This window comes from Rhinatrema bivittatum, chromosome 12 (assembly GCF_901001135.1).
Source record: "Rhinatrema bivittatum chromosome 12, aRhiBiv1.1, whole genome shotgun sequence".
In the NCBI taxonomy this organism is placed as follows: Eukaryota; Metazoa; Chordata; class Amphibia; order Gymnophiona; family Rhinatrematidae; genus Rhinatrema; species Rhinatrema bivittatum.
Window position 1 is genome coordinate 71612558 of NC_042626.1, and position 23174 is coordinate 71635731.

The 23174-nt window shown below is 48.8% G+C and overlaps 1 protein-coding gene across 3 annotated transcripts in view; it reads left to right on the forward strand.

Annotated features, from left to right (window-relative positions):
- TNS4 (tensin 4) overlaps positions 1-23174 on the forward strand; it is a 48056-nt gene that overhangs the window by 8941 nt on the left and 15941 nt on the right. The window contains exon 2 of one of the 3 annotated variants that reach the window (XM_029573290.1): positions 6561-6675. The gene's annotated coding sequence lies outside the window, so the exon portion shown is untranslated. Of the gene's footprint in view, positions 1-6560; positions 6676-17443; positions 17636-17832; positions 18380-23174 lie in introns of those variants that run through there. The other 2 variants (XM_029573289.1, XM_029573291.1) reach the window with 2 other exon arrangements.

Sequence of the window (23174 nt, forward strand, 5' to 3'; positions counted from 1 at the left end):
CCACATTCTCTGGCAACAAATTCCAGAGTTTAATTGTGCGTTGAGTAAAAAAGAACTTTCTCCGATTAGTTTTAAATGTGCCACATGCTAACTTCATGCAGTGCCCCCTAGTCTTTCTACTATCCAAAAGAGTAAATAACCAATTCACATCTACCCGTTCTAGACATCTCATGATTTTAAACATCTCTATCATATCCCCCCTCAGTCGTCTCTTCTCCAAGCTGAAAAGTCCTAACCTCTTTAGTCTTTCCTCATAGGGGAGCTGTTCCATTCCCCTTATCATTTTGGTTGCCCTTCTCTGTACCTTCTCCATCGCAATTATATCTTTTTTGAGATGCGGCGACCAGAATTGTACACAGTATTCAAGGTGCGGTCTCACCATGGAGTGATACAGAGGCATTATGACATCCACCATTTTATTCACCATTTCCTTCCTAATAATTCCTAACATTCTGTTTGCTTTCTTGACCGCCGCAGCACACTGCACCGACGATTTCTTGACTACACAGCAGTTCCATCATTGCCAGCTCCCAGAGGCCTTGGAGCACTTCCTGGTCTCCCACATTTTCACTTTATTACATAAAGATTCCTAAACATGCTCCCTACCTCTCCATGCACAAAGAGTATCCTGAGCTCCCAGGTCTCACACACACACGCACACAAACACACACACACACGCACGCACGCACACGCACACACGCACGCACACACGCACGCACACACACTTCCACCAGACCCTCTTCTTCATCTGATGCAGGAGATGTCAGTGTAGTTTATAGAGAGCTTCTCTAAGTTTCTACATGCTTTCTCTTAATTACTTAATTACATAAAACAATAAATATTGTTGTCATTTTTGTTCAGTTTTAAAATTTATATCTGTTATGGACAAAGCTGAGCATTTATCACTGGTTAAATACATGTATAAGAAGAATATAATAATACCTGGGTGCGATTCTTTTTGCATCTGCACTTAATTAGGGGATGGAACAGGTACAAAACCTTCCACAAAATGTATTGTCAGAGGCCATATAGGCAAGTGACCATTGATGTTACCAGGCAATTCGACCTAAGGGGAAACGTAATGGTGCAATTTATGAGAACATGGGAGGGTTCGATCCACTGCCAGCACAAGGCATAGAGGAGGGCTGTGTCAGCTCTAATACCAGTAAAGAAGGGAATACTGTGATGGAGCCACTGCCACTGGTAGGAGGGAGTGCTGTGATGGAGCCACAGCCATTGGTAGGAGGGAGAGCTGTGATGGAGCCACTGCCACTGGTAGGAGGGAGTGCTGTGATGGAGCCACTGCCACTGGTAGGAGGGCGAGCTGTGATGGAGCCACTGCCACTGGTAGGAGGGAGTGCTGTGATGGAGCCACTGCCACTGGTAGGAGGGAGAGCTGTGATGGAGCCACTGGTAGGAGAGCGTACTGTGATGGAGCCACTGGTAGGAGGGAGTGCTGTGATGAAGCCACTGCCATTGGTAGGAGGGAGAGCTGTGATGGAGCCACTGTCATTGGTAGGAGGGAGTGCTGTGATGGAGCCACTGCCATTGGTAGGAGGGAGTACTGTGATGGAGCCACTGCCACTGGTAGGAGGGAGGGCTGTGACGGAGCCACTGCCACTGGTAGGAGGGAGTGCTGTAATGGAGCCACTGCCACTGGTAGGAGGGAGAGCTGTGATGGAGCCACTGCCACTGGTAGGAGGGAGTGCTGTGATGGAGCCACTGCCACTGGTAGGAGGGCGAACTGTGATGGAGCCACTGCCACTGGTAGGAGGGAGTGCTGTAATGGAGCCACTGCCACTGGTAGGAGGGAGAGCTGTGATGGAGCCACTGCCACTGGTAGGAGGGAGTACTGTGATGGAGCCACTGCCACTGGTAGGAGGGAGTGCTGTAATGGAGCCACTGCCACTGGTAGGAGGGAGAGCTGTGATGGAGCCACTGCCACTGGTAGGAGGGCGAGCTGTGATGGAGCCACTGCCACTGGTAGGAGGGAGTGCTGTGATGGAGCCACTAGGAGGGAGGGCTGTGATGGAGCCACTGCCACTGGAGGGAGGGAGTACTGTGATGGAGCCACTAGGAGGGAGGACTGTGATGGAGCCACTGCCACTGGGAGGAGGGAGTGCTGTGATGGAGCCACTGCCATTGGTAGGAGGGAGAGCTGTGATGGAGCCACTGGTAGGAGGGAGTGCTGTGATGGAGCCACTGCCATTGGTAGGAGGGAGTACTGTGATGGAGCCACTGCCACTGGTAGGAGGGAGGGCTTTGATGGAGCCACTAGGAGGGAGGGTTGTGATGGAGCCACTGCCACTGGGAGGAGGGAGTGCTGTGATGGAGCCATTGCCACTGGTAGGAGGGAGAGCTGTGATGGAGCCACTGCCACTGGTAGGAGGGAGTACTGTGATGGAGTCACTAGGAGGGAGGGCTGTGATGGAGCCACTGCCACTGGGAGGAGGGAGTGCTGTGATGGAGCCACTGCCACTGGTAGGAAGGAGGGCTGTGATGGAGCCACTGCCACTGCTAGTGCTATGATGGAGCCACCAACAATAGGGAATTTGGTGAGGAGGACCAAAGATTCACTTAGGGTGCCAATTACTCTTGCACCAGCCCTGGGGAGTCTGTGTGTGTGTGTGGGGGGGGGGGGAGCCTAAATGAGTGTAAGTATGTGCTGGGAGCTATAGGGCAGGCAGTGATGTCATTAAGGCCCCTACTCCCCACAATAGGGGTGGGGAGAGATGAGGCCTTCCTGACATCAATGCCCTGGCAATGTACAGTAAAGGAGGTGAATCAGAAATGAGTTGCATTAGTATAGGGAACGTGCGTGCAACCATTTAAAAATAGGACAAGGGGATGTTTTCTTATGATCTTATGATGCAAAAGAAGAAAGGGGAACATAAGGATGTTCGTTGCATGAGGAGACAGTCCCAATCCCCTGAAGAAATGGCTGGGGCACACGTTTGCTGGTAGTTGGCACGTCACGCCCACACTTAGGAGCAGGGTTGCCAAGTAAACAGTGACTTGCTCCAGATCCCATGGAAGGAAGCATAGGAGGAGGCGGGGAGGGAGCAAGAGAGGAAGAAGGGGGAGGCCTGGGAGTGGGCCCTGCTGGCACCCACAACCAGCAGCTCGCAAAAGAGCTGTCACTCAGCAGTGACTGGAAGTAGTCACTTAAAGTAACAGTTGTTACAATTTACCACCTTCTGAGAAATAAACCGCAGGGGAAGTCCTGAGATCCGAGGCTAAACGAAACATCTGTGGGAGCTTAATGTATTGCCAGTGGATAATGTAAAGGAGGGTGAGAGGTCTGTGTGATAGTCTACCAGCAGATCTGCGGCATCTCTCAGCCAGCTTTACCCGGAGAAACCAGGAGTACTAACTTCTACTCTTCTTAACAAACCAATGAAACTATTCTATCAGCTTCCAAGCTGGAAATCAGGAGTGAAAGGTGAGGAGATCCTTCACCTAACGAGTGGTTGCCAGCCTAAGGCCATCTTGTTATGAGTTTGATCTATTTTTGGTTGCCTACCTATCCCCCCCCCCCCCCCCCCCCCCCCACACACACACCTCCCAGTGCAGTCCTCAGGACACCACACACCACAAGCGATAAACTGGCACTTACATTCACCACCAAAAAAATCCCAGGAGATTATGTCTTGATCTGGCATGGAGACCTTGGGGAAATGTGCATCAGTGCTATGATTGCAAGATTGTCCTGATTGGGGTGGGCATTCATCTCATGATGATATAGGAGTTGCACTGGCAGTCAACTTTCCCCGCAGATTTTATAGTCTGCAGACCCCTCGCCCCCTCATTTTTTTCTTATCCAGTTTTTTTGGAAAACTCTGAACTCCAGACTTCTGTTTTTATCTGAGCTCCATCAAGTAGCAGACGTCCTGCTAATGCCACATAGTGGTCAAGAATGGTGCCTTGGAAGGCTTCCAAAAGCATGAGAGTGGCTCATGGACACTGATGTTGCCACGAATATCGGTATAGAAAAGTTTATAAATAATAATAATAATAATAATGGACATGCCGCAAAGGTAACTGATCTGAGCAGGTAACCCAAAAAATCCTTCGGAGATCCTGCACTCCTCTCATGCCCCAACCAGGCGAGGGTCCTGCAGCCTTATTCGTTACAGCTTATCTCTGGTGCACAAAACTGCACTGGGATTTATCGATTAAAACACCCCGTATTGCATGCGAGTCTGGCGGCTGCATCTCTGAAACATTACAGACAAAGGAGAGGCAATTCTGGGAAGGTCTAATGAAATGGTGCCTTGTGAAAGGGAACTTGAGGATTTCAATATGTATACCCTAGAGGAAGAGAGAGAGAAATAATGCACAGAAAGAGGAAAGGACGTTCTAGCATAAGGGGTCATCATAGGAGGCTCCAAGCGGGTAACATCAAGAAATATTTTAGCACAGAAAGAGTAGTAGAACATAAGAACATGCCATACTGGGTCAGACCAAGGGTCCATCAAGCCCAGCATCCTGTTTCCAACAGTGGCCAATCCAGGCCATAAGAACCTGGCAAGTACCCAAAAACTAAATATATCCCATGCTACTGTAGCCAGTAATAACAGTGGCTATTTTCTAAGTCAACTTAAATAATAACAGGTAATGGACTTCTCCTCCAAGAACTTATCCAATCCTTTTTTAAACCCAGCTATACTAACTGCACTAACCACATCCTCTGGCAACAAATTCCAGAGCTTTATTGTGCATTGAGTGAAAAAGAACTTTCTCTGATTAGTTTTAAATGTGCCCCATGCTAACTTCATGGAGTGCCCCTAGTCTTTCTATTATCTGAAAGAGTAAATAACCGATTCACATCTACCCGTTCTAGACCTCTCATGATTTTAAACATCTCTATCATATCCCCTCTCAGCTGTCTCTTCTCCAAGCTGAACAGCCCTAACCTCTTCAGCCTTTCCTCATAGGGGAGCTGTTCCATTCCCTTTATCATTTTGGTCACCCTTCTCTGTACCTTCTCCATCGCAACTATATCTTTTTTGAGTTGCGGCGACCAGAATTGTACACAGTATTCAAGGTGCGGTCTCACCATGGAGCGATACAGAGGCATTATGACATTTTCCATTTTATTCGCCATTCCCTTTCTAATAATTCCCAGCATTCTGTTTGCTTTTTTGATTGCTGCAGTAGGTGTATGGCAGTGAAGGTGTTGGCAGCAAAAACACACACAACTCAAGAAAGCCTGTGAGGAGCACAGAGAACCCTTTCTTAATGATAATGAAATGCATTCTGGAGCCGGCTTTTCAATCCAATTTTTCATCAATAAGTTCTTTAGAAGTATCTTTTGTAATCGAGTCATCGGTTTGTATTCAGAGTGCAGTTTACATTTCATAACAACACAGCCACAGACTTCACTCATCTGCTTTTTCAGTGCGTAGAACATAAGACTTGTCATACTGGGTCAGACCAAGGGTCCATCAAGCCCAGCATCCTGGTTCCGCTCATCAAGCACCATTGACAAGTGGAACGCCAGCTGCTCGGCTGTAATGAGAACATAAAGTAGTGCGGTTGCTTTGCTAGTCCAGTTGAATGTGCAGGAATAAAGTTTAACAAACACATAAAAATATCAGAAGATGATCTTGACTAGCTTTTGGGAGCTGACACTGCCTCGGGCCTAGAATATGAAATGAGCAAAAGATGACATTGACAGAAAATGCAAGTGAATCATAAAATGCATTCCAAAGATCATGTGAAGAGGGAAGAGGAGGGGCAGGCGTGATGTGTTACAGTGATCAGAGGGTGACAGGCAGTAACATTTTATGGCTCATAATGAGTTAAGAAACCCAGATCTTTGTTAAGCCTTTCTCAGCAGTTCAAAATTTTCAGATCATTATAACTTCAAATGTTTTGGGTTCCTGGAATTTTTTGAATTGTCCTTATAGTCCCCTGATCATAGGGGTCATTGATGCTGTGCATAGGATGAACCTGGATAGCAAGCGTAAGGTCTTCTATAACCAGATGCACAAGGAAAGACGCTGAGAAAACTAGACAAGACTTCCGTAGCTGGTTAGGTTGAAAATCATCCCCAGGATAACCACCCTTCACAGACTTAACAGTACAGCTGCTAATCAGTGTGGGGAGAAGGGAAAATGCAAAAGTATGAATGTAAGTGCAAATCCCAGCCCAACGCCTCCCCCCAGAAACGCCTCTGCTGCACTGCCGTCCTAGACCAGCTGTGGTTGTCACAGTCGGGCAGGCTGGGTCGGGGGCAAGGACGGCCTGGATCTTCTGCCCGGATCCTTGGCCTGAGCTCTCAGGTTCTATTAGCCGGCAGGATTTAGCTGGAACAGGAGAGTGGGCCTGGAACGAACTAACATAGATCACGTGAGCTCCCGTATACCTAGCCGCCGGGATCGTGTCAGCGGTATATGGGAGCACACGTGATCTATTTTAGTTACTTCACATGGGAATCCCAAATAAATAAGACATTTGAAAAAGTGGCTCGGCCTGGTTCAAGATGAAAGTAGAAAGAGTGTATTCCATGCTAAAGAGCAGATTCATTGCAAACCCCGCTGTGTGATTTATTCTAGGGTACTTCGGATGTACCATAAGAAACCTACCGTGTAAACATCTGGACCATGTCACATCCATTAAACAGGGAGATGATTCGTCTGCAATTGGTTTAACGCCTTCATGAAACCTTGAGTGAGTAACAGCAAGAACTTTTATTTCATGGGAATGAATCAAATACGTTTCCTTATATTTAACTTAATTATAAATATCTACATCCTGCCTTTCCAAAAATGCCACACAAGGCACGTAACAGCATAAAAATAATGCACGACATGGTAGAGACTGGAAAAAATATTTTAAAAAATGAGAATCCAAATGGCTATTTAGATTAAATAAACCTTTTTAATGGCCGATCAGCAGTCATTAGTTATAAAATGCTGGACTGATTTGTTCCAGAAGTCTATGGAGTACAACCGGTGGGGTTTGGACGTTGATGGTTTTTACACCGTGCTTTAAAGCTGTTTTTTAATTCCCTCTGCCGCTTAATTTTTATTAAAATTTAGAGAAACATAACATCAAAACCACAACAGAAGGTAAGGTACAATACCAACGTGTAACAATAACGCAAACGAGGGGAAAATACAGCGCAGTTCACTTGATTTTGGCAGTCGCACTCTGTCTTTATGCTGCCTATAAAGTCTTGCCAGATGAATATGAAGATAAATTTAAGCAAATCAAACATTTTTTTTCCAGGAATGGGATAATGTTGTGAGCCCCACTTCTAGCAAGCACAACAACCGGGATCACATATTTTCTGCACTTGTTGGATGATGTAAAAAAGGTTTAGCCCATGCAATTGCTCTGGTCTATATGGATGTGATTATACGCAGCAGGAACTCAGGAAAGGATGTCAAGTCTGGAAAAATTCGTTACTCTCCTCATTTATTTTTTTTTGTTAACCTTTCTTTATTGACTTTTTGAGTAAGAATAACAGTAACTTGAACAGCAAACCATAACGATAAACTCCCCCCCCCCCCCCCCCCGTCCTCTGAGCAGGAATGAAAAGTCTCTCTTCCACCTAAGCCTCCCCAGCGTCTCGATGAAAGTCAGTTTTCACCATGGCTGCACACCCCCAGTTGTTTAAATTCAGGCCTGCTATTGCTTTCCATTTACAGGAGTAATCAGCTTGGGAGGCAAGTTTCACCAAGCCACATCGCAGCAAAGTACGCAGGTACTTTAGCGAATTCTCAAAGAGAAACTACGCGGGTAGCTTCTCTTTGGAAAGTTGCTAAAGGTACATGGGTACAAATAGGGATGTGCATTTGTTTGAAACGAAACAAGAAATGTTAATGAAATTTCTCCTGCTGTATCGGTTCGTTTTTAAAATGAAACGAAAGAAAAATGAACACAATTTTGTAGATAGCAAAGTTAGCCTCTTCAGAGAAGAAAACTTCTGTGTTTTCCCTCATCCCCAGTTCTATCCCCAGCTTTTCTTTCCCTATTGAAGAATCTTCACCGGTCGCTCCTGCCCTGCCTGTGCTATGATTACAAATGGCGCCTACATACTAAGGATGGCTCCATTGTTAATTTCTTCTATATAAAATGGCACTGTTTTGTTTGGAAAAAATTAACAATGGCACCATCCTCAGTCTACTGGAACCATCTGTAATCCCAGCATAGGCAGGGCAGGAGTAACAGGGAATCACTTCTGCCCTGTGAAGATTCTTTAATAGGGAAAGAAGAGCTGGGGAGGATTGGAGGCATCAGGAAGAGGGACCAGGAGTGTTTTTTTTTCCTCCAATGAGGCCAATTTTTTTTTTTTCCCCTTCATTTTTAAAAATTGCATTTGGGGGTTTTTTTTTTTCATTTTAAATAAATGAAAAGAAACAAAAAAATCAGAAACAAAATGAAAACAAATAGAAGAAAAATATATCCACGTACTTTGCCCCTGCTATTTCTGCAGATGGGACGAGGCAGGGAAAAACTATGCATTGTTTGTCACAGAGTGGGGGACCAGTTGGATGGGGATTCCCCCCCCCCGCAGGAGTTGGGCCACCTCTGAGCCCTTGGGTTCTGGTGGCCAGCAGGACTTAGGCAGGTCTTAAAGTAGAGCAGGCACTAGGAACAAGGCAGGCAGAGGTGATAAGTCAGGAACTGGAGACAAGCTGGAACTGGAAGCAGGTACTGGAACCGGAGGAACAGGCTGGTACTGAAGGCAGGCAGGAGCTGGCGACAGGGCCGGAACAGGAGGCAAAGCCTGGCCTATAGACAGGGCTGGAACTGGAGGTATAGGTAGGGTTGCCAACTGGCTCCAAATTTTCAGGACAGGTTGATCCAGTCTTGGTTTTACTCCCCTGCATTCAGGTACTTATAGTCTTGATTTTCTTAGGGAATGTGATAGGTAAATCAGAATAAGTCCCAGCATGCAATGGGGTAAAACCAGGATTGGATCAACCTGTCCTGATAATCTGGAGCCAGTTGGCAACCCTAGGTACAGGCTCAAAGCGGAGACAAGGGAAAGGACTGGGACTGGAGAGGACAGGACAAGACAAGGACAGGACAGAAAAGGACAAAACAAGAGAATACAGAAAGCCTGAAGGCCCAGGCAAAGCTGAGCAGTACAAGAAGCCTCAAAGCCACAGGCAGGAAGATGAGGCCAAAAAGGTCACAAGCAAGACAGAAGCCCCAAAGAGCCACAGAACAAGACAGAAGGCCAAGAAGGTCACAGGGCAAAGCCATGCAGCAGGAAAGCAAGGCAAGGTAGGCCAATGCAAAGAGCCAAGTTGACTCAATAAAGAGGCACCAACTTCTGAGAGAGGCAGGGCTAAATAGGGCTGGAACTGCTGCATCTTGGGAGCATCAAAGAGGTGGCTAGCACAAGAGACAGGGAGGCTCTTTGCTGGCAGGGAGGCTACCTAGCAGCCAGAATTGTGACCGTGTTTATTGGAATGTTCAATATAAATGCAAAGGTTTTCTCCTCTGACCAAGTAATGTCCCTGGGAGTGTTTACATTTACAGCAGCTAACTAAATCCTCCTAAACAAGGCAGGGGATCTCTGATCCGCTTTGCTTGGAGCAGTTATCAAATCAGGCATCAAGCTGCCTAATTCTGTGGTTGGCCAGCTAGACCCCAAGATGGTGAGGGAGACCCAGCACGAAAACCTTGGGGCTCAAAAGAATTTCATCAGTGGTAGTTTCCTTCCTGTGCTCCGGCACCGTTTTCTGGAACTGCTGAGTGCTGCCACTGCGCAGGTTGATTTGTTCCCTGCAGACCGCGGACCATCCAGCCCCACACTTCCTGGGTAGCCTTCATCTTGCTCATCCTTGTGAGGGTTACTTGCCACCCCATCACAACTCGACATGCACTTTCTTTTTTTTCTTTTTTTTTTTGTTATTAAAGGTTTTTATCGAAACAACAACAGAATGAAACCTACAGATCGGACCATACAAGTAGAAAATGAAGTATACATAAGAAACTGCACAAAGCTGCAATCAGAGCCAGGAACAACTGTAGGTGAAACATCACAGAATAGCAAAACCAAGTTGTTGATGTTTAATGAATATAGCACCCCACCCCCCCACCCTCCCTAGCTTCACAATGACAAAAGAAATTAGAAAAGCAGAGCATACATGGAGTCACACAAAAGCATAGATATGATCCTATGGGTTTCCCCCCGAGAGAGAGAAATAAATAAATAAAAATATGAAAAGCGAAGGGCCCCTACCGCTAACATAATATTTAAGGCAAAGGACCCCCGGCCCCCCAGAAAGCCATTGTTGGTAAGGGTGCCAAATCGATGTAAAACGGGAGACTGTCTTATTGTTGAATGCTGTAATTTTGGATAATAAATAAATTTTCCGCACTCTGTTGTGAATGTCCTCTATCTTGGGAGTTCTGGTGTCTTTCCATAAACGTGCTATCTCACAGCGGCTGGCAGTAGAGACAAATTGAACTAACTGATTAGAATCCTGCGAAAGCCCAGTGGGTGCCAAGCCCAGCAGGACATGCACTTTCTAACAGCACCAGATGAAATTGCAGTTCGTTTGTCCCGTTTTCCAGATGTATTATGCCCTAATTCTTGCTCCCTCAAGTCTTCTCACGTGTTGCAGACCACGGGCCCATCTTGGAGCCTGCTCGCCTTACCTCTAGGCCAGACCAGGCCCCCTTCTCCTCCTGATGCTGCACCAGCTTTCTGAGACACGGCCAACTGCCACACCAGTCTCCAGACTCCCGTCTGCTCCCTGGCACTGGGCACTGCTGGGAGCATGGTTGGAGGCTGCGCTGCAACGGTCCTCCTCTTCGAGGCAGGATGCTGCCGGATGCCCCCTCCCTTAGGGCATGCATGTGATGACTGCCCTTAATTTAAAGGACCAGCAGCAAGAACCCCCCAGAGGCACCCCTTGATGATGTCATCCAGCCATCCCTATAAAGGGCTGAGATGGAGAACCCTCCAGTGCCTCTGCAATAGTTCGACTCCATTGGAGAAAAGCTTTGCCACTGTGTTCCTGATTCCTGGTTCCTGATCCTTGCTTCCTGGTTCCTGTTTCCACTGTGTGTCCTGTTCCTGGTTCCTTGGTAGTCTGGATTGACTTCTGAGTCTTCCCTTCATCTGTCTTCAGTGTCTTGTCCTGCTTCTGTGGTTCCTCATCCTCTTCCTACTCTTTGTACCTCGCCACTTCGGATTGGAATTCTGGCTTTGTCTTTGGATTGGACGCCTGACACTGCTTGACCTTGGTTTGGACTTTGATACTGCTTGACCTCCGCCTGCCCCCGACCACTGCCTGTTTACCATTACTGAATGAACTCCGCCTGCCACTGACCACAGCCTGACTCTGTCTCCATTGACTGCTGCCTGTCCCAATCACTGCTCATACCAACTCCACCTCTTCACTGTGCTGGCCTCCAACATCTTCTATATGATGGATCTTCACCTCCACAGAGGCCCGCGCCTAAGTCCAGCTGGCCCCGGCAACCGAGGGCTCATTCATAGGGGAATGAGGGCTGGTATTGGGAAGCTCCAGTTGGGCCTTTGCTCCAGTCAGCTCTACCTGCCGACAGTGGGGAACTGCAGGACTCCTCCCTGAGGGTTGCACCAACTCTACCTCAGTGCAAGGGTTGACTTCTGCAACAGATTGCCAAGATCATGGATCCAGAGGACACCTTGGGCCTTCAGGCCATTCTGGGCCTAGCACAGAAGATCCAGCAGCAGCAGCAGCAGTTTCTTGAGCTCCTGGCGAGCTCCATGTAGCAATTCAGCACCAGCCTGGATGCAGCGACAATGTCAGCCGCCTCCTTGCCTCCTGCTGCCATTGCAGCCCCCGTAGTGGTACCTATTCCTCCTGTGATTTGGCTACCAGTATCACCAAGGTATGCTGGGGACCTGAAACAGTGCCGAGGCTTCTTGAACCAATGTTTCATGCATTTCTCTCTTCAGCCAGCACTGTTCCCAATGTCTCGGTCAAGACAACCTTCATGCTCTCCTTGCTGGATGGTAAGGCCTTGTCCTGGGCCTCCCCATTAAGGAAGCGAGCAGATCCTCTTCTCCAGAATCTTCAGCAATTTGTCAAGGCCTTCAAGCTCATCTTCGATGAACCCAGCCAGCTGGCCACAGTAGGTTCGGACCTTCTGCACCTACGCCAGGGTTCCTGAACGCTGGTGGACTATGCTATAGATTTTCAGACCATGGCTACAGAGCTAAACTGGGGAGAAGACAGCCTCTGTAGTATATTCATAGAGGGGCTGTCTTCATGAATCAAGGATGAGTTGGCCACCCGCAAGCTCCCAGAATCCCTGGATGGCCTTATTGATTTAGCCGGGAGGATCAACCATCGCCTCTAGCAATGGGCTCTGGAACTCCGCCCGCCATGCAGACCCATGGTGCTGGCTCCTCGATTTCAGATCCCCTTCTCTCCCATTCCAACAGCAGCACCAGCCCAAGCACGCCTGGAGGAACCAATGCAGCTCAGCCAGGGGTGCCTCACCCCTGAAAAAAGGCTCCATCGATGTCAGCTGGGGCTATGCCTCTACTGCGCTGGGACCGGGAACCAGCTGGTGTACTGCCCACTGAAGCCAGGAAACTAACCAGCCTAGGATCTAGTTGGGAGGTGATTCTAGGCTTCATGACTCTTGCTCCTCAACTAACGCTCCCAGTGACTATCACTATGGATAACCAAGAATTTCCTACCCAGGCCCTGGAAGACTCTGGTGCCAGAGGGAATTTCATAATGAAAGCTCTCATTGACCACTTATGGCTTCCCATAGTTGCCAGAAAGACACCCCTAGTCATCTCCTCAATTCACAGGGATCCGCTCAGATCACCTTAGCTATGGTACCCTTACGCCTATGCACTGACTTGCTACATATAGAGAGTATAGTCTTTCATATCATCAACAAGGTGGTACATCCCATCGTGCTGGGCTTACCCTGGTTGCAACACCACTCTCCAAGGTTCAACTGGGCTTCATTACAGTTGACCAGCTTCGGCTCCCATTGTCACAGCTCATGCCTGCAACATGTTGAACCACCACCTCGTTTGCCCTTGGCGACAACCCTAGTAGAGCTGCCTCCACAGTACACAGATTACACCAATGTGTTCTCCAAGAAGGAGGCTGAGACTCTTTCTTCCCATAGGGTATACAACCGTGCTATCAATCTGTTACTAGAGATGTGAATCGTGTGATCGATCGTCTTAACGATCGATTTCGGCTGGGGGGGGAGGGAATCGGATCGTCGCGGTTTTGTTTTTTTAAATATCGTGTAAATCGTAAATCGGGGGAGGGCGCGAAAACCGGCACACTAAAACATCCCTAAAACCCACCCCGACCCTTTAAAATAAATCCCCCACCCTCCCAAACCCCCTCAAAATGCCTTAAATTACCTGGGGTCCAGAGGAAGGGTCCCGGTGTGATCTTTTAGTCTCAGACCTCCGGTGCGTTGTAGAAATGGCGCCGGCGCTACCTTTGCCTTGTCATATGACAGGGCAAAGGTAGCGCCGGCGCCATTTTGTTTTTTGTCCCCTGACGTCAGGAGCGTAGGAGATCGCTCCCGGACCCCCGCTGGACCCCCAGGGACTTTTGGCCAGCTTGGGGGGGCCTCCTGACCCCCACAAGACTTGCCAAAAGTCCAGCGGGGGTCCGGGAGCGACCTCCTGCCCTCGAATCGTTTTGCCGTACAAAATGGCGCCGGCCATACAGCGTATGGCCGGCGCCATTTTGTACGGCAAAACGACGTCAGGAGCGTAGGAGATCGCTCCCGGACCCCCGCTGGACCCCCAGGGACTTTTGGCCAGCTTGGGGGGGCCTCCTGACCCCCACAAGACTTGCCAAAAGTCCAGCGGGGGTCCGGGAGCGATCTCCTACGCTCCTGACGTCGGGGGACAAAAAACAAAATGGCGCCGGCGCTACCTTTGCCCTGTCATCAGGGCAAAGGTAGCGCCGGCGCCATTTCTACAATGCACCGGAGGCCCGAGAGTAAAAGATCACACCGGGACCCCCCCCACTGGACCCCAGGTAATTTAAGGCATTTGGGGGGGGTTCGGGAGGGTGGGGGATTTATTTTAACGGGTCGGGGTGGGTTTTAGGGTTGTTTTAGTGTGCCGGTTTTCCCGCCCTCCCCCTTCCCCTCCCCCTTCCCCTTCCCCCGATTTACGATTTTTGACGATAAATCAGGGGAATTCCTATTAAATATCGCCTCTAACGATTTTTGACGATTTAAAATATATCGGACGATATTTTAAATCGTCTAAAAACGATTCACATCCCTATCTGTTACCCAACACTGAGCCACCCCATGGGACAGTATATCTTTTATCTGCCCTGGAGATAAAAGCAATGTCAGAATACATCAAAGAAAATCATGACCAGGATTTAATCAGGCCCACCACTTCCTCCACTGGGGCAGGCTTCTTCTTCTTTTCCAAAAAGGATGTCTCATTACATCCATGCAACGACTATAGAGGATTGAACGCAATAAGGAAAAAGGACCGGTACCCCTTGTCACTCATTTCTGAGATGTTTGACCATCTCCAGGGCTCAAGAGTATTTACAAAGCTGGACCTTCGCGAGACCTACAATCTAATTCAGATCAAGCATGAATTAGAATGGAAGATGGCATTCAATATTCGAGATGGGTTATGTAATGCCCTCGTTGTATTTTAGAAGATGATGAATGAAATCTTTAGAGACCTCCTCTATGTCTGTCATCGTGTACCTTGACAATATCCTCATCTTCTCTAAGGATCTCAACACCTACCACTAGCATGTTCGCCTAGTCCTCCAGAGACTACAAATTAAACTGTACGCAAAGTTGGAGAAATGCTTTTTTGAGAAAGAGAGTTTCCCTTTCCTAGGATACATCATATCTAGCAAGAACTTCCATATGGATAAAGATAAGGTCAAATGCATCCAAGACTAGCCACAACCCTTCGGTCTTCATGCCTTGCAGAAATTCCTAGGCTTTACCAACTGTTACCAACATTTAATTCCTAACTACTCCCGGACTGCAGCTCCACTCACAGCACTCACCTGAAAAAGAGTTAACACCAAAGCCTGGCCTCTGGAGGTGGTCACTGCTTTCCAATAATTTAAGGATGCACTCCTTCAAAAGCCTTGCCTCCATCACCCTGATCCTACAAATCCCTTCATCCTCAAACTAATGCCTCTTTGCTGGGGGTAGGAGTACTGAGAAACCACTCTGATACATGCTCTTTCTTTTCACAAACATTCTCCCCACAGAATGCAACTATGGGATCGGACACAGAGAACTACTGCCCATTAGGCTTGTACTTGAGGAATGGCACCATTGGATCGAGGGTGCTCAGCATCACACTACCATCTACACCAATCACAAAAACTTAAAACACCTTCATCAGGCCCAACGGCTGAATGCCCACCAGGCCCCGCTGGCCTCTGTTCTTTGCACGTTTTGATTTTGAGCTGAGATACTGGCTAGTCATCAAGAACCTTAGAGCAGACACTCTCTCCCAGTCCCAGGCATATTTATTTATTTATTTTAAAACTCTTCTATACCATCGTTAAGTTAATTCACCATCACAATGGTTTACAGAAAGGCACAATAAGAAAAAAATTATAATTGGTATAGATTACAAATTATTCATGTGCCAACATAGTACGGTAATATATTTTAAAAAGAAAAGACTATGTGTTAATTAAGGCTTTTATGTCGGTTGAAAAACTGTCAAGTGGTTCAAATCTAGCATTAATATGCAATTGGAGATATTAGAGGAACAAACCGATTACTTGGTGCATCATTATTGATCCCACCCAGATCCTCCTAGCCTCCTCCACGACCGTCCCTCCAGGGAAGACAGTTGTACCATGCAAACTCCAAGAAAAAATGTTAAAATGGTCCCACGACTCCCATGTTGCAGGTCACCATGGACAAGCTCAGACTCTCGCAATGCTCCAGCAGTAATACTGGTGGCCCCAAATGCACAGAGATGTCCAGGCCTAGGTGGACTCCTGTCCCACCTGCGCACAGTAGAAGCCTCTGACAGGACAACCTTAGGGGTTGTTACAGATGTTGCAAACCTCGGGGAACCCTGGACCCACTTGTCCACCGACTTTGTGGTGGACCTCCCTCTCTCAAACGGCTGCACAATCATTTGGGTCGTAATTGACCATTTCTCAGTCCGCTCCCTGGAATTCCCATGGCCCCAGAGTTGGCCTGCCTATTCAGGCAGCACATCTTTCGCTTGCATGGTCTGCCCAAGCACATTGTTTCTGATCATGGGACCCAGTTCACATCCAAATACTGGCAGTCTTTATACAAAAGTTTAACATCTCCCTGGACTACATGACGGCATACCACCACTTTGGATTGGACTTCTGGCTTGACCTCCGCCTGCCCTGACCACAGCCTAATTCTGTCTCCGTTGACTGCTATCTGTCCTGACCCCTGCTCGTACCAACTCTGCCTCTTCACCGTACTGGCCTGCAACATCTTCTATGCAACAGATCTTCACCTCCACAGAGGTTCGTGCCTAAGTCCAGCCAGCCCCGGCACCCGAGAGCTCAACCTAAGGGGAATGGGGGCTGGTATTGGTGAAGCTCCAGTTGGGTCTCTGTTTTAGTCAACTTTGCCTGCCAATGGTGGGGACCTCAGGGCTCCTCCCTGCAGGTTGTGCCAACTCCACCTCAGTCCAAGGGTCCACATCTGCAACATCATGGTGCTAGAAACTAAATCTGAATTGCAAAGATAACTGTTTCTAGAATGGCTTGATTGATAAATAACTTTTAATAGCTGTGTTTGAACTTGCCTATTGCTGATGGTAATAGAATGATATAGGCAGATAAGGTTGTGTGCAAACATTTATGTTCTCCTGGTTAAAATATTTCAATCAATCTCTAATTGAACAGAAGCTAAATCAGCCTCTACATGGTAAAGACGTTAAACAGAACATCTTTCTGCAGGGTTTAATGCAAAATTACTATTTATTTCCTGATAGTAGCAGATTGAAAATATCTGTCTCTCTCCTCTTGAGATCTTGGGGAAGGGACCCCCCATGGCCCCGCGCTCTCTCTACTCCCGGAGCCCAGGGAGGGGGAACCCTCTGACCCCGCATTGACCTTGTGACACTGGAGCCTCAGCGTGTCCCGCGGTGGCCATGTCCACACCTGCCCTCACGAGGTTTTCCCTGCCTTCCGTTTCAGACTGGACCGCATAACCGGAACAGGCATTTTAACTCAAACCGTGGCCTTTGTCCTTGCACAAGACGTTTCAGCCATGTGTGCAGGGCAAGGGACAGCGTGCAGAGGGCCGGGGGCGGCCCTCCCAGACACCGCGCGGGTGAAGGGAAGAAGCCAGGGTGGGGCTGGCAGCTTGTGAGGCTTTCTTTTTAAATAAGGAGCGAGGAATCAGCTGATTGTCTGGGAGAGCTTCCTCCCGTCAAGGCAGCAGAGAGAGAGAGAGGGAGCGCAAGAAGTCCCCCTCCCCACCCTGCGCTCGTCTAGCAGAAGAGGTTTGCTAGACAGGTGCTGCGGGGGGGGGGGGCTTCCAGGTAAGCCCTGCCCCGCCCCGCTTCCGGCTCCACCTGGGCACACCCCCTGTCCCACCCTGCCTGGGTGGGCGGCCTGCGCTTAAAGGCAGGCGCAGGGCAGGCGAGGGGGCAGGGCTGCCCGGCACACATCCTCAGGTAAGGTGGCTGGAGCTGGGCTCTCAGCCCTAGCACTGCTTTCTGGGGTTGGCTCTGTCTGGGGGGGCAATGAGCTGGGAGCTGGGCTCTGGGCTCTGCAGGCACGAGCGTGCCCTGGGCTTCTCTTTAGAGCGAGCTGGGCCCAGAGCTGGGACTTACACAGGTGACTGTTCCGTGAGCGAAGCCTGCATCTGGGGATCTAGGACTCTGACCGTCCTTGTACTGTACGCAGAACAAGTTTCTGGAGGATGATACAAGACTTGCAGTGAGTCTCAGGAAATAGCCAGCCATGCTGGCATCTGAGAAGGGCTGAGGCAGAAAGGTGCCAGGTTCCAGGTCGTGGAGAAACCCAGAGGCATTGAGGCTCGTGACACCTTGCAAAGGACCCACATAGAAAGAGGGTTGTGCTAGAAAAGAAGGGGACCCTGTGAGGTCCTTCACCAGCTCGTTTTAGCCCAAAAAGAAGTATCGTAGCCTACGTGGAAAGATGAACCCACCTTCCCACAGTCCCTGCTGCAGTCCTGCTGGGCTTTTGTACCGGGCAAAAGGCATTGCATGCAAAGGAATGAGATCCTAAGGAAACTACATCTAGCAGAAAAAAAGAGAGAGAGAGGTGTCTTTGTCCTGGTCCCCATGGTTGCAGGATCTGTCCAGCTCTGTCCTGAACTGTTGTGAAAGCCTTGATTTCAACGCTCGGCCATACCTGCAGGCTTTTGTTGGTGCTTGGTGTGGCAATGCCGGCTGGTAATTATCTTCACATCTGCTTTGTTGGTTTTGCATTTTTATCATTGAAATTGAATATCATAGCAGGGGGTGGGAAGCAATCCAGGAAACCTTTTGCTTGTTAGATAATAACAAGTTGTTTGGTCCCCTGAGGGGTTGGCTGACTAAGGGGACTTAGGACAGATTTAGTTCAGCCTTATCCAGGACTTCTGTCCACTCAGACAGCTGCAGAGAATTTTCAGGGTCCCCTGACAGCTGCTGGGGAGGGTACAGGGGGCACATCCCACACAGATAACCAGCAGGGAGGGGTGACCTGCCCTAACTTAATTTCAGTGGCACCAGGTCTGGTCTCGGTGGCTCATGGCAAGTCTACGTAAGGCCTTGCAGGCATCCTCCTCTGGAAGGGTTTTCCTGACATTTCTGAATTGCTGAGTGGTTTTGCTGACAGGCTCTCAGGTCACTGGTGGTCTGCTGGAGGGGGTGGGAAGGGCACAGAATTAATGGTTTAGATTGCTGATTCTCTAGATCTATAGGAGTGTGAAAAATATGCCCAGGGATAAATCATTTTTAAAACACGAGACCTTTGCTATGCTTGTGCAGGATTATAATGGCATATGTAGTCAATTTAGTGGCTAAAATTCCTTCATTTTACAGTTCAGCTACTGCCCAGTGCAGGCATTAGGTAGCTCAGGGAGGAGTCGCCTAGTGGTTAGAGCTGCAGGCGGGGAGCCAGGGTTCAAATCTTACTGCTGCCTTGTGTGACCTTGGGCAAGTCACGTCACCCTCCATCGCCTCAGGAACAAACTTAGGATCTCATCTAATAAGGCTTTTCTCCCATTCTGTGTCTATGGGAAAAATGCTTAGTAAATGAGCACCTAAGATTGTGAGCCCTCTGGGGACGGGGAACTGCCTGCAGCCCCTGACTGTGACTCGCCGTGAGCTACATCTGAATAAATCAATAAATGTCATGGGATGCAGCCATCCTATTTGATGATGTCACAGCCCCTTTGGTGATCTCGCTGAGCCTGGCGTTTCCCCCACAGGGACTCTGGTCCTTTCACACAGGCCTCACTCCCGCTAGCTGGGTGCTGGAGCAGTTTCACCCTCCTCAGTCTGGCAGGGCCTCACATCGCACAGGCTGAGTACTGGTGCCGGGGTTACTGGACCTGCCCTCACAAGGCGATGGAAGATTTGTGTTAGAGATTTGGTGTCTGCTACAAAGAACTGACATAATATGGTTGCATAAACCAGACAACCTACTCTGCTTTAGTACCTGTGATACTATCAATCTGTCCATCTCAGCGCAGGCTAGGAAGAGCTGTGGGTGTAATGAAAGCCTGCAGTGATGCTTCAAGCTGGTACGGCATCCTTCAGCCAAACACAGCTAACCCCAATGCCATGTGCAGGGGAACTACACAGCCAAACATACACACACCCTGCCATGTGCAGGGGAACCACACAACCCCCCAACGCGAAGTGTAGAGGAGACCCACAGTCACCCCAACACCATGTGCAGGGAAGGTCTCCAGAAACACACAGGCAGCCATTTCTGAGGTGGAAGCCCTGGCAGAGAGAGGGAAGAGGCATCCTTACCCAGTTACAGTCAAGCCAGATAGGAGTACGTGACTGCGGTTGCTCAGTGTCAGAAGCAGAAGAGATTAATGTGCGCAGACTGGGCTCTCGTCTGACTCATAGTTCCCTGGTATTAGCCCCAGATCACACCCGCCTCCCATGTGTCATAGGATGGAAACTCTATTATTTACTTCACTATGTACTCAGACCAGAAATGGAAGGGGCGGGAAAGATGTTATGTATTTCTCACTTGTTTTGTTATTGCTCTCTAATGTGGGTTTGTGAGGAAATCTTTATCATCAAAAACAGAGAATCTGACAGCAGATAAGGAGCAGACTTTGCCCAATGTCGTTCCTGGTGCAGTGCCTTTGGTTTCCAGCTTTCCCTCTCTGCTCTTCTCCCCCATCTCCTCCACCCAGAGACTTTTCCATGCATCCACCAGCCTTTCAAGCCGATACTGTAAAGGGCGCTCAGAGGAGCGCACTTTTTAACCCGGTTTGGACGTGCATTGTGGACGCACGACCCCAACCCCTTATACAATAAGGGGTTTAGCGCATCCAACCCCCCCCCAACCCTAATAGCGCTCATCACATGCAAATGCACGCTGATGAGGTTATTAGTCATTCAACCAGGATGCAGGAAAGAAATGTGCAGCTGATCCGCACATTTTACGCCCAAGGGCAGGTGCCAATTTCAGAGCAGTTCAAAAAAGTGTACAAAGAAGCAGAAAATACTGCTTTTCTGTCCATCCTCCGACTTAATATCGTATCGGAAGAAACAAAAAGTGCCTGCAGGTCAGATTAGGAAAACGAACGCTCAATTAACAATCATCCGTTTTCCTAAGCCATGGCCGTGCACCGGTTAGGAAAACGGATGCTGGTAAAATTGAGGGCCCGTCCTGCAGACCCGCTGACAGCCACCTCTCCTGGGCCAAGGGGGCGCTGGGGGCACGCAGCTGTCCCTTGCGCCTCCTTTTAGCTTGACCCCTCATTTACATTCTGTATCGCGCGTTCAAAGAGCGGGTGCTGAGAAAGTCCACACTTTATCGGCCTGTAAGTTGGGAAAACTCATGTAATTCCCAAGCCTCTTATCGTGACCTCTTATTCTAGAGCAAAGTTTGCTTCTTGTGCATTATCTATCCCTCGACAGTTTCTCTCCTTGCCTCTAGGGAATACATATTTAGGTCCTTCACTCTGTCCTTCCACTTATGTGCAAACTTCAGTGTCCTGCATAGTTGCAAACCACACGAATGCTTCTACCTCTCGTACGTTGCCTGCTAATTTTGAAGGAGAAACTGCCTGGGTGGTTCCTGTTTGAACATTAGCTGCTGTGAATACAGGAGGGGTGCACTTTGCACCTGCTGTTTGTCCAGGCAGCCGAGGGGGATGAAATAGCGCACACTTTCCTCCCCTGATGTAAACCTGCCTCTAGGGACACGTTTTTTTAACCCAGCTAGAAGTGCTACTGCTATGGAAGCGCTACACTTCTCTGGGCAGAGGAGTGCAGTCGTCGGCCATGCCAACTGGTCCAAGTCAATTGCTATTTACCCAGCTAATTGGCTTTGAAAATTTCTCATCCCCTACTACCAGAACATTTGCATAGATGCGAATAGGTGAGCTGGACAGCAGAGATCCGAGGCTAAGGAAGGAGGGACTCCAGTCACCAGAGGGCCTGCCTGGCAAAGGGTTATCCCCAGAGATGCAGAATGGGAGGAGAATCTTTCCGGGCCGAGCCCCTGACCTGTTTGCAGGAGATGTGCAGCATCTGCACATGATGGGATATGCCTTCTTCACGGAGAATTTCCCAGAAAACCTTAAGGCTGTTATGATGAGGGAAAATCCTTGTAGCTTTGATGTTGGAGATTTGTCTTGGCATACAAACTGCTTTTAAAGTTCTCCTTGGACATCACAAAATACAGCTTTGCTGACCAGGACATTGAGCGCCCAGTGTTCAAAGCTACAGTAATGTAAATTACTGTTACTTTAGTTGTAGTAATTGATGGGCCAGATAAGACTTCTGTGATCCCCTCTCTCGTGCACAGACATAATTGACTTTTTCCAGCTGTCCTTTTGAATTATTATTATTTTTCTGCTGTTGCAAGGAGGCTAAGATGGTTCACATTCTTGTGAGGCGCTTTCATGTGCTGACTGGTTTTCAGGATGTGTGCCTGCAGGGCAGCAGCCACAGAGAAGGGAGAACAGGCTGACAATTCCAGCTTATTTACCTGTTAACCTCACAGGAAGGCAGGGCTTTTCAAGCTTATCCTGGTGACCTTCTCCCCCTCAAGCCCACAGTTATTCGGGATATCCATGATGAATATGCATGAGATCACTCTGGAGACCCAATATTTGCAAAATGTTAGCGCATATTCACCATGGATATCTTGAGAACCCGACTGATCTCACCAGGACAAGTTTGCAAAGCTTTGTGCTAAGGGAACAAGTTGAGAAGAGCTTCAAGGAGCTCTTTGAAATGGCGCCATGCGGCCCCATGCTCTCTTTGTCGGGACTCTCGTGCAGTATTGCGGGTCCCGATGGAAGACTTGCCCTGGATTAGAGAGAAGCGAATGCAGACCGCTTGCTCTGCGCTCTAGTTTCCTGTATGGGACAGGATGCCGTGAAGTGGAAAGGCTGCGTCCTGAAGACGGCAGCTGGGAAGGGATCTGCTGCCTGTGCACGGGCAGGTCCAATAGTCTCCCCTGCATTAGCCGGCAGGTCTATTAGTCATACCTCTCTAGACATGACACACGGGGCCAGCCCTGCTCTTCTATTACTTTTCTTCCTCCACCCATTACCTTGGGCTATAAACCTTGGGTCTTAATCAGCCCGACAACCAGGGATCCTCTGTTCTGCCTCCTCAGCCACAACCTCTTCTCCACCCCCATTAAATAATCCTCCTTTTATGGCAAAGATGAATTAGACTTTGAAAGGTGTGGGGGAGAGGAACACGCTTTAGAGACAGGGTGGGTGCAAACCTTTGTGTTCCTTGGCTCTTTCCTTTCTTGTCTGAAATCCCTGCTCTCCATGAGGTTACAAAGGCTCAGGGCCTGGAGGGTTGGGTTCCTCCTCCTTTTCCAGACCTTAGCATGTGCTGGGGGCTATTCTTGGGATCGGGGGAGGGGGGCTCTTCTTGTTTTTAGCTCATTACACCTCCCCAGCTGACAACGGGCCTCAGTAGACTAGTGGAGCCCATCCTCAGCCCAGAGTTTGTTTCTGTCTCTCTTCTCTGACCAGACAGTTTCATC